Source organism: Micromys minutus (genome assembly GCF_963924665.1).
Source record: "Micromys minutus genome assembly, chromosome: 2".
Classification (NCBI taxonomy): Eukaryota; Metazoa; Chordata; class Mammalia; order Rodentia; family Muridae; genus Micromys; species Micromys minutus.
The window spans coordinates 47,806,885-47,819,413 of record NC_137971.1 but is presented as its reverse complement, the minus strand read 5'-3'; positions in this window follow the sequence as shown (position 1 = coordinate 47,819,413).

Here is a 12,529-nt window from a genome sequence, read left to right as displayed (position 1 = left end):
GGGTAAAAAATGCAAGAGACCTAGAATCAGGTCATAGCAATGGATTCTAGGTTTCTTGGTCATTTTGAACATGCTTTTTAAGGTAAGGAAATATCCTAAAGAGCCCTTGGTTTACCTCCTATGAACGTATGATTTACTGATGAACTTAGCCTGACATGTATCGTCTCCTCTTCCTGATGCAATGTTCCAGTCATCAGGAAGCTCATTGAGAAGTTTGAATCATGCATACACACACACACACACACACACACACACACACAGACACACACACACACACACACACACACACCAAACACCCACACACATTACACATACACAAACACACGCATACTTTTATGAAAACAAACATGCACACATTCATACACACAAAAACACACATACTCATATACCCAGAAGTATATACACTAATTTACACACAAATACAGACACTCATACACACACTTACACAAACACAAACACCTCTATACACAAACACACATATATTATTATACATACACACTCATACACATAAATGCACATACTTACATACACAGAAAGAAATGTTATAAATACAGAACAGTGGATGGGGGTGGAGGAGTTAGAGATCTCCATCTGTAGTTTCTTATACTAAAATATGAGACATTATGACTGGAGGAAAGACAGTGGCTTGTGAGCCAGGAGGACAGTAAATGTTTCTTGCAAATCAACTGTACCTGACTTTCTGTTTCAGCTTCCTTTCTTTGATACCCAATATCAATGTGATATATTTAACTTAGCCACAAGAGGGAGGTGGTGGGCAAGAATACATGCTCAGAATTCTCAGTCAACCTCTGGTGTCCTGGAAGGTTATTCTGAGATGAAGAAAGACATGCAACCCTGGATCTTGGCAGTGGCATTCTCATATTTGGGGAGGCATAACAGATACAGTAATTCGAAGTTTTAAAGATATTATTGCTCATGTTTAAAATGTTTTTGTAACACCAAGAAAACGTTGACTAATTCCAGGTTACATCCTGTTTTACATGTACTTTTTGTTCATTGTAACTAGTAAGACCTTAATGCAGAGTATCAAACCTTAAAAAAAAGAAAAAAAAAAAAAAAGCCAAGCACTGACACAATTGTATTTGTATACATTTATGCAAAAATATTTAAAATTTTTTTCTTTTATCTTTGTTTTTTAAAATAAAGTTTAAAAAAAAAGAAAAAAAATGTGTTTGTAAAACCCAATAACCAATTTAAAAATGGAGTACAGAGATACGCAAGAGAATTCTCAAGAGGAAGCTGTAATGCTGAGGAGCATTTGAAATATTCAATGTCTTTAGTCAGCAGGGAAATGCAAATCAAAACAACTTGGAGATTCCATCTTACAGACAGCAGAATGGCTAAGATTAAAAAAAAAAAAAAAAAAAAAAACTCAAGGAACATCACATGATGGTGAGGTGTAGAGCAAAGCGGAATTCCTTTATTGCTGACTAGAGTGCAAACTTGTACAAACACTCTGGAAATTGATATGGTGGTTTCTCAGAAAATTGAGAATATGTCTATCCCAAGACATAGCTATACCACTTGTGGGCATATATACACAAAAGATACATATACATGTGTGTCTATCAGAACCACCACAAATAATAGCTCTTATATGGCATGCATTGTGCTCTTGACACTCCCACGTACAATTTCATTCCAAACAATCACCACAAGCTACCATCACCCTGTCAGTGAAAACTCTACACCTTCAAAGTGTCAAATACCAAGGCCAGGGTTGAGAAATAAACAATCTTCTCCGGAAGAGCACAGGCAGGGGCTTAACCACTTTGCTTTTCTGATCTCATTTTGACTTCCCTTTCCTGACCATAGAATTGGGTGTGTTGACTCTGCCACTTCCACCCACATTGAATTCTTTTCTAGGAACTGAGAGACCTCTGAGGGTCACCTGCTGTGCCACTGGGTCTCTGACAGGTGGGCACCACCCAGTGAGCCTTTGTTCAATGCTCTGAAATACTTATTCATTTCCTTAATCATCCTCACAATTTCTTTCCAAAGCTTTTGCTTTTATACATCATATAGCTACCTCAGTTACTTGATATACTTAGCTTTGCCTTATATACTTTTCTGCTTTTATAAGAAACCTGGAAATATATTTTCACAAAAGGATATTTGTTTGCTTTTTGTTGTTGTTTTTTGCTGTTCTGGACACAAACACACACACACACACACACACACACACACACACACACACACACACACACACACACACGTCTTTCACATTCTCTCCTAATGCTATTTCTCTGAGATGCTCTGTAAATATTTTGTATTCAAACAAGAGTCTCTATTCTTTTTCTTCCATGATTTCCAACAAGACATCTTGTTTAAAATCGATGCAAGAATGTAGGAATGAAAACTGTATTCAGAGATCTCAACATCCCCCATCAGGCTATTTCTTTCTTTTTTCTTTTTCATATTTTATTTATATATGTTTCAAATGTTATCCCCTTTTCCAGTTTCTCCTCTGGAATCCTCCTTTCTCATACCCATTCTCCCTGCTTCTATGAGGTTGCTCCCTCTCCCACCCACACACTCCCACCTCACCACCAGAGCATTCCCCTACACTGGGGCATCTAGCTTCACAGGACCTCCCCTCCCATTGATGCCAAATAAGACCGTCCCCTGCTACACATGCAGCTGGAGTCAAAGGTTCCTTCATGTGTACTCTTTGGTTGGTAATTTAGTCTCTGGGAGCTCTGGGGGGTCTGGTTGGTTGATATTGTTGTTCATCCTATGGTGTTGCAAAACCCTTCAGCTCCTTCAGTCCTTCCCCTAACTCTTCCATCAGGGTTCTTGGTTCTCCTGCTCAGTCAGATGGTTAGCTGCAAGCATCCCTGTCTGTATTGGTAAGACTCTGGCAGTTTCTCTCAGGAAACAGCTATATCAGGCTCCTGTCAGCAAGCACTTCTTTACATTAGCAAGTGTCTGGGTTTGGTGTCTGCATATGAGATAAATCCTCAGGTGGCCTTTCCTTCAGTCTCTGCTCTATTCTTTGTCCCATATTTTCTTTAGACAGAGCAGTTCTGGGTTAAAATTTGGAGATGGGTGGGTGGCCCCATGCCTCAACCAGGGAGTGTGCCTAACTTCTGAATATGGTCTCTACAGGTTCTCCCTTCCCTTCATTGGGTATTTCAGCTAATGTTATCCCAGTTGTGTCCTTGGAGCCTCTTGCTTTCCTAGCATCTGGGACATTCTGGTGCCTACCCCCAGTTCTTCATCTCCCATTGCTACACACCTCTGTTCAATTTTCTGATGTCAGTCAACAGAAGAATAGATACAGAAAATGGGGTACATTACACAATGGAATACTACTCAGCTATTAAAAACAATAGCTTCATGAAATTCATAGGTAAATGGATGTAACTAAAAAATATCATCCTGAGTGAGGTTGTAGACCCAAAAGAACACACATGGCATGCACTCACTGACAAGTGGATATTAGGCAAAAAACACAGAATACACAAGATATAATCCACAGACCACATGAAGCTCAAGAAGAAGGAAGACAAAAGTGTGGATGCTTCCTTCCTATTTAGAAGGGAGAACAAAATAATCAATGGAGGTAGAGGGTGGGAAGAACTTGGGAGAAAAAGGGGGGTGGAAAGATCAGATATGGGAGGAGACAGGGCGATGTACAGAGTCTCAGGAAATTAAAGAGAGGTGTCTATTCAATTGTTAAACAATTAAATACATATTTTAATTTAAATATCCACCTAATTTCTTTATAAAATGTTTTACTAGCTACCTTTCTGAACTTCTAATAGCTTTCATATAGTAATTTTTAGACATTTGCCATATAAGATATACTCATTCTTAAATAATAATTTTACCCCTTAGTTCAAATATTTTTCTAAATGTTTGCAGCAAGGCATCATGGGATATCTCCATCCACATACAAATTTTAATATTAATAAATCTCATGTAATATTTCCCTTTAGTTATTTAATTATTGTATAGGTTTTCAAATCAAGACAAATGCCAAAACTGCATGGTTAATGCTATTCTTATTTATGTTTAAATGAAGAATAATTTTAAATAATAGTGAGAGTTTAATTGGCATTGTAAAAAAGATTGTCAAATTACTTGTAACTTTTCTTAGTTTCTTTTAGTTTATTATTTGTGTGTGTGTGTGTTTGTGTGTGTGTGTGTATACATGCATGTCTGCAGAAAACAGAAGAAGGCAGATATGAGTCTACTGACATTGGTACTAGAAACTGAATTCTGGGCCCTTGCAAGAGCAGCAAACCCTCTTAGCCACTGAGCCACCCTTCCAAGTTCCAGACTTTGTTTTATAAGTTCCAATCATATTTTCTTGTTATAAGTATTTGTACATTTACAGTTGTCCACTTGCCATCAGTACGGCAAATAGCCCTGACAATTAACTTAAGATTTTGAGGTCATCCTCTTCCCCTATGTTGTTTTCAATTTTTCTGCTTCCTATTTCACAGTGACCCCTGAATCTTGGGATGAGGTAAGATATAGACATCCCAGTTAGAGCCTGTATGTCTTCAGTACCTTATCATCTGCACACTGATTCAGTTGTGGGTCCCTGTATTAACCACTATCTAGGGCAAAAGCATACTTCTCTAATGAGACTTGAGAAACGAACCTTTTTCTCACCGAAGTATTAAAACTACAAATATAAGAAAAAGACAACAAAGGTAGGAGGGTAAAGAAGAGGGAGTCGATCTGTGAGAAATGGGACCGAGGTAAATATGATTAAAATACATTGTACGAAACTCTGAAAGAAATAACAAAATGAAAAATAAAGGTTTGTGGGTTTGTTATTATTTGTTTTGTTTTGATTTTTAAACTCAGAGTTAGAGAGGCATCGGTCCATTGTAAACTGAATCCCATTGGAGATGGGGAGGTCTGTACTCTGACTATGCATCATGGTGAAAGACCATGGTGAAGCAAACTGTTGACCTCATGGTTGGGAGGACAGAAAGGAGGAAGGATGCTAGCTAGTTGCTGCTCTTCATTTTGGGGACATTCTACCAGTAAGTCTCAGGTGCTCTCACTAAAGCCACTTCCTTAACATTTCACACCCACCCCACAGTACCACAGCATGCACTAGACTGTCAACACAGGGTCCTGGAGGGACACCCAACTCCAAATCCAGGGCTATTTGTAGGAAAAAATCCACATGTTCCTGATTTATTTCAGAAAGGATGATGGATGGTTTCATTTTCTGTAATCACCCCCAGAGATTATTGAATTCATTCACATAAATTACTTTTATTGGTTAATTAGAAATATGCTGAAGAAGATAGTAACTAAGCTGTTTTATTAAAGTCATTTTAATATTGGGATATAAATTTTAAACCTTCTAAAATCAAGCTTAGCATACAAACAGCCAAGTCTGTACAGGTTTTATGTACACACTTTGAAGTTAATTCTAAATTTGATGCTTCTGGTGCCTTGTAATCATCTGAAAAACTCAACCTGGGAAGAAACAGGAACTCATTTTGGCAAGAGATTTGAGATGAGACTGAATCCAGAAGCATTAGGAGGCTGTAGAAAGATGCCTGAGAGAAATACATCTTTGGAAGAAGAGTGGAGAGTTTCGAGTGACAGACAGAGGCCTTTCTGAGTATGTGGATGAATGATGTAATTGATTTTCATTCCTTTTAGGTCCAAGGCAGATGAGAATGGAACATCACCAGTATTGTTTTCCACTTCTCTGAGAGATCTTCAACATTTTTCTCAGACTGAAGGTTTTCATTTACCTTCCTTGGCTGCAGTAGAATCTGAGCTCAGATATGTGTTGCACAAGTATATTCATTTTAATGACCAGGGCTGCTTGTGTTCATAGACTTATGATAGAAGCAATTCTGATGTGCATTGGCTCCAACAACATTCTTGTTTGGCAGAATCATTTTTAAGAAGCTAGAAGTGATGGATATAGTGAGTTATTTTAGTTAGATGTCAAGTCTACATTTCACTTTCCCTCCTCCTCTAAATAAAGATAAAGAAGTTCAGAGTCATTGAATGCCCTCTTTAATAACCATGGCATCAGGTGCTGTATCACTATTTATTAGTCTAATAACACTTACTGGCAGATACTTCTAAATAAGAGCAGAAGTCAACATTGTCATCTAGGATCTTTTTGGCAGAGTTTTATGGTTCTCTAGTATTTTTGAAAGTACTTAACAGGAATAAAACTCTTTAAAGCCTTATTCTTTTTGGTGTTTCTAATTATTTTTACAGCAAGAAAATTGCCAACTCAGTGACTTTTTGTCAAGTTTTGTTGACTTAGAAAAATTTCGTATTCACACAACAATCTTTTTTTATATTATATTATTATACTGACCCAAAATTCAACTGTATGTGGTTCCATGTTTCCTGATGCCAGCTATGGGCTTTTTTTCTTTCCTGTGCCCATTAATAGCAGGCATTTGGGATCTGCATCATCCACTCTTCATAGTCCTCTCTCATAAATATATTTCCAGGGTCTGAATTTCATATTAAGTGCTCTGGAATTCTGTTTTGCTGTCTTTTTCTATGTCTTGGTATAAACTGACCTGTTACATCCCTGGTCGGGTTAGTAGGGACCTTTACTTGAAGTTGTACTTTGGTTTCTGTTGCACTGCAATAAATTCTACAAACAATCCTCTTCCAAGGGCACATGATAAGATTCATTTCCTCTCTTACGTAGAAACTGTAACACTTTTCTTTGGCATTAGGGAACAAAGGTATCAAATTCTTTTAGGATCCTTTCCAAATATCCTTTTGTTTGTCCTTATTAATACAAAGGTATGGAACAGTGGCCTGCTCATAGTGCCTCCAACCCCTCCTCCCCCATCTAGAGGTCCTACCTACTCCTTATTCATAACAGAATGAATAAAGAAGAAATATTTTTCATCAGTTCTGTCCCAGTTAGTCCAGTCCAGGGAGGAGTTCACTTCTAGAAGTCCACAGAAAATGCTTCTGGCTATTTAACAAATGTAAGTGATCAAACTCCTCTATCTGTTTATGCACAGTCATCTGTCCCCAAGACAGCCAGCAGTTTCTCAGGGATGTTTGAAATAAAGAATATTACATATAGAGATAAAAAGTAGAAATGGGAAAAGAGAAGAGACCAAATGACATTTCATTCCCGTAATATGACAGGCATATTCTCCAAGAACTGCTGGTCCTAGAATAAGGAAGTGATTGTTTTTTAGTCTTGTTTCTCTCAGAACCAGGGAAACACAAGTTTCTGTGCCAAAAATAAAATAATGGTGTTGTGAGAGTGTGCAGCACCAACTTACGTCAATTTGTACTACCTTATTTCTTTAGGGCTCTTGGCAGTACCACATCTTATACCCAGCTATCCTGTCACTTAGAGGAGGCTGATGGAATTGTAAATGATCTTCTTTTGTGATTCCATGTTTGTTGGGGCAATACAAACAACACTACATCCAAAAAACTCATTAGTTTTCTGATGTGAAAGGTCTCTTGCGCACATGAACTCACAGTGACTGTGACTATATGTACAAGATTTGTATGAGTCTGTTGGCAGTTAATGGCTTCTAGGGAGGGAGAATCAGTTTTCTTTGGGGCTAAGGACTTTGAGAGGCTACTTATCCATGGTCCAGTAGATTGTTCTATACTCATGTACATAAAGACAGTACTAGGTGAACTCAGCAGGTTTAAATAGAAAAGACTGTAAGACATTTGAAGGGAATGTGATGGGGCTGTTAGGGAAGAATTGGAGGCGTGGGAAAGGGGTGGTGCATTTGGTCAAAACACATGTGTGTTAAGAAATTCTCCAACAACAGAAAATTTGAAACTGGAAGTTTTAAAGCAGGGCAAAATATTGCTAAGGCCAGAAATAGATTCCATTAACTATGGTGCCTTGACATTCTTAACTGAAGAAACTCTCTTGGAATTTGAGTGTCTTTACCCCACCTGTTTCTTCTCCATCTAAATCAGGTCTAGGTTTTTAGTCTTCCTTAGAAACACAAGAAGTTCTTTTTCAGAGAGGAATGTAGATATTGTGAAATCTTACTAGACAACAAAGATGGGTTGAATATCAAACACTTCACATCTGGAGACAAATGGAAATGTTTTCTTAATTATTTTATTGGATACTCTTTGTATTTACATTTTAAATGTTATCTCCTCCCCCCACCCTCTCCAAATCACCCTCTTCACCTCAGTGCCTTGGCATTCCCCTGAATTGGGAAAACATGCCCTCACTGGACCAAAGGCCTCTTTTCACATTAGGGAACTATCTTTTCTTTAATACCACCTCTACTGAAAATCACTACTACACTCAAAGTTACTACTAACTTTGGGTTCCCTCACATTGTGAAGGGTATATAAGTTTCTTTTTTTTTCAAATATATTTATTTATTTAATACCCCAACCATGGCTTTCACTGTTTTTCTCTTTTCCAAGTACTTCCTCTCTAACCCCATCCTACTCTTCCATCCACTTCTCCTTCATTTTTTTTTTTCAGAAAAGGGGAGGCCTCCCATAGATATCAACCAGCTCTGGCATATCAAGTTGCAGCAGAACTATGCACCTCCTCTCCTATTAAGGATAGAAAAGGCAGCTCAGTAGAAGGAATGGGTCCCTAAGGGAGTCAACAGAGTCAAAGTCAGCACCTGTTCTTGCTGTTGGGAGTCTCACATGAGGATCAAGCTACACAAATTATAACATATTTGCAGAGGGCCTAGTTCAGTCCAATGCAGGTTCTCTGGTTGACAGTCCTGTCTCTGTGCACCCTTGTGGCCTAGTTGATTTGGGGGGGGGTTGTATTGTCTTTGACCCTTCTGTCTCCTACAACCCTTCCATCTCCTCTTCTTCAGGATTCATCAAGATCTGCCTAATGTTTAGCTGTGGATTTCTGCATTTGTTCCCATCAGTTGTTGGGTGAAGCCTTACTGGTGACAATCATGCTAGGCTTTTGCCTGCAAATGTAGCAGAATACCATTATCAGTGTGAGGGGTGGGCTCCCTCTTATGGCATGGGTCACAAGCTGGAACAGTGATCATTTGGCAGTCCCCTCAGTTTCTGCTCCATCTTTACCACAGCATATCTTATAGTAGGTTGAAGGTTTTGTGACAAATTTCATGATGTCTTTGTTTGTAATAGTTGCCATTGCATAGATGTACCCCATTTTCTTTTTTCTTTCTTCAGTTGAGGGACATCTAGATTATTCCCTGTTTCTAGATATTATGAATAAAGTTGCTACAAACATAGTTGAGCAATTGTCCTTGTGATATGCTGGACCATCTTTTGGATATATACCCAGGAGTGGTATAGCTGAGTCTTGAGGTAGATCAATTCCAAATTTTCTAAGAAACCACCAAATTGATTTTCAAAGTGGCTGAACAAATTTGCACTCCCACCAGCTATTGAAGAGTGTTCTTCATGTTCTATATCCTCCACAATATAAATTGTCACCCGAGTTTTTGCTCTTAGCCATTCTGATGGGTATAAGATGGAATCTTGGAGTTATTTTTGTTTTCATTTCCCTGATAGCTAAGGGTGTTGAATATTCCTTTAAGTGCTTTTTGGCCATTAGTGATTCTTCTGTTGAGAATCTGTTTACATCTGTACCCCATTTTAAAATTAGATTATTTCTTAATCTTAAAAGGTCATTGGGTAATCACTTCTCCTGTGGTATTCTTATGTTTTTGAGAAAATTTCTGCTTTTTTCTTGTATAACAATATAAAGCATAATTGTGTAAATTAAAATTTTTCACCCATAAATTTCTTCTTTTACTAAAGTTCCTTGGTTAATTTGTCCACAATCATATACATTTAATATAATACCTGAGAAATTGCTTTGTTTTGTTTCAATTTAAGACAAGATATTCTTATATAGACCATACTGGCCTTGAACTCATAATCTTTCTCTATATCTGAGAATGCTGGGATTTTAGGCACAAAGTGCTACATTCTTAATTTTTTTCTTGGTTGTATGTTGTTCAGGGATATTCTACAATAGTAAGAAAGAAAAGATATAAAGAAGAATACATGCTAAAATGATTCCATTATTAAAATGGCAAATGTAGGTGAAACATCACAGGTATTAGAAGCTAAGGCTCATGTTTTATAGTATAGGAAAGAAGAAAATGTAATTGTATCTTTAGAACATGAGATGTCTTCTAATTTATTTTCTAGTCTGGGACATATATACATAATTGTGTTTATTTTTGTGATAGTTAATTGAGTTACACATGCTTTTGTCCAACTGCAATATTAGACTAAAACTCTGTCTCAAGCTTTGTTCAAAGAGAGAATTCAAACTGATGAAAAAATGCCATTCTGAAAGGTTTTCCACATTTCTATGCAAATGGATTATATAGTTAAAACACTGTTCTATATGTAATACATGAGGATTTTTTAAAGCATCAATCATGCATTTATTATGTCTATTCAGAAACAAAGGAATACACTGAAATATAGCTTTTACTCTTAGTTAAAACAGAAAGAGATAAATAAGTTATCATTTGATGCAGAACTGAAAGGATGTTGAAGTTGAACATTACACATTTGTCCCTAACTTTGAAGACTTAAGGGATTCCAAATACACCCACTCATTCTAGGCTGGTTTTGAACCCTTTAGGATTGTACTTTACTATAACTCAGTTGAAGACTGCTATGTTTAAAGATTACCCCACACAAATTCACACACACACACACACACACACACACACACACACACACACACACACATGCACACACACACACACACACACACACACCTGAAATATTTGTAAAGACTAGATAAATGGTGGAAAAGAAGTTCTTAAAACTCATCCTTCTCACCAAAAATATCAAAAATATTTATAAACAAACATATTCTTGAAAATACAACTGAAAGGGAACATAGAGATATAGTACAAAGATGTTGAAAGTCATACAGAGCACTCGGGTAGCTGTATTTTTGGGTTGGGGTTGCGGGTGTCAATGAAAGTAGGACCTTCATGATCTTTGTTGCTCTGTCTTCCCAGGAACTGAATCCCTCAGTGAATACACACAACCTTACCTCTTAGTAGGGAGTACAGCATTTCTCACTCTGGAAGTGCAGTCTCAACAGTACAACGTATCCATATTTTCCTCCTAGTACCTGAATAGTAATGGTGACCTGTCTACTTGGGTAATGGTGCCACTGTTTATCCAAGCAGTTTTACCTCTAAGAGCCCTTTTTTCCCAGAGAACTGGGAATCCCTGAACTGGTTGGAGACAAAATATCTGAGTTGCACAGCTAAGGGACCATTTTTCAGAAAAGTATAACTGTCTACTCTTCTGTCCATCTTCCAGTTGCTGGTCAAAGCCTAAGCACACTTTTCCTGGTACTCTGTACTTTTATATTCTCCTGTAAATTGTTCAGCTGATTTTTATTTAAGCTTTGCCATGCAGCTGCTTATTTTTCATGTGGTAGTTGATCTCCATGAATAACTTAAATGACATGACATGGTTTTCTCTTTTCCTCTTTTCTATCTCATTTCTTCAGGTAGCTGCTGACATTTACAGTTTGGTGTTTTGTAATTCTCCTTTTGAATTGCTAGTAAAATTGTCCTCAAGCTTTCTTCTTAGACTGTTCTTAAAATCTCTCATTGGTTTCCCTTATAAGATCAAGTTCAAGCAACCGGCATGCCTTGCTTTACCATATTTGGATCTAGGCTACAGTGGTCCTCTGCTCCCTAGGTAATAAGCAGACATATCACCGAATTCCCTAAATGTTTTTTCTGAACTTCCAGGATTATCGAAGTCACAAATCCTGACTTTGTGTGTGGTGGTTAGTCACCATGACATAAAGAATGAACATATATCTCAGCTTCAGGTGAAGTGTGACTCTCCTAGAAGAGAGGGGAATATTCTAAAGAGACACATGTCCTTTCCTGGCAGTCAGATCTTTGAAATGGTGGTCTCCAAGAAATAGAATTTCCTCATAAACTTTGGGCTAGACAGAAGAGTGAAGTCCTGGTGCCAGCAGAAGAGGAATCTGTCTTCTGGAAAGAGTTTCTTGCAGCTATGACAGTTTCTCAGGCCACCTTGCAGGAGAGAATGGAGCCAAAACAATGATGATTTAGTGATGGGTAGAACCACATCTGGACCATGACTGCTTAGATATGTATTTGTGTTCCCCTTTATTTAAACTTAAGCCTCATATGAAGACTCTCACAAAGCACTTGGAGGTAAGGAAGTTCATTGGATCCCTTTGTTTTCTCAGTGTAGCTACATGGAATCAATCTTTTTTAATTCCTTGCTATTAATTTTGTCTTTAACTGGCCCACTGAGAATGAAAGGTAGTGAGTGTCTAGCTCATTAAGACCTCAAAGGCATCTTCATTTTTTCACCTTTCCATGTGATCTCAACCTCTTAGCCAACTTCCCATCATTTTTCTATCTTTTATGGCATGTTGAGCCTAGAGAGCACTAAGACCTTCAAGTGTCAAGGCCATGCTTTTGAGACTTTAAAACTGTGATCGGAGATAGTGTATTTTTATGTATAAATTATACAACACCAGATATTGTTTTACAGTAATGAAAAACAGACTAAT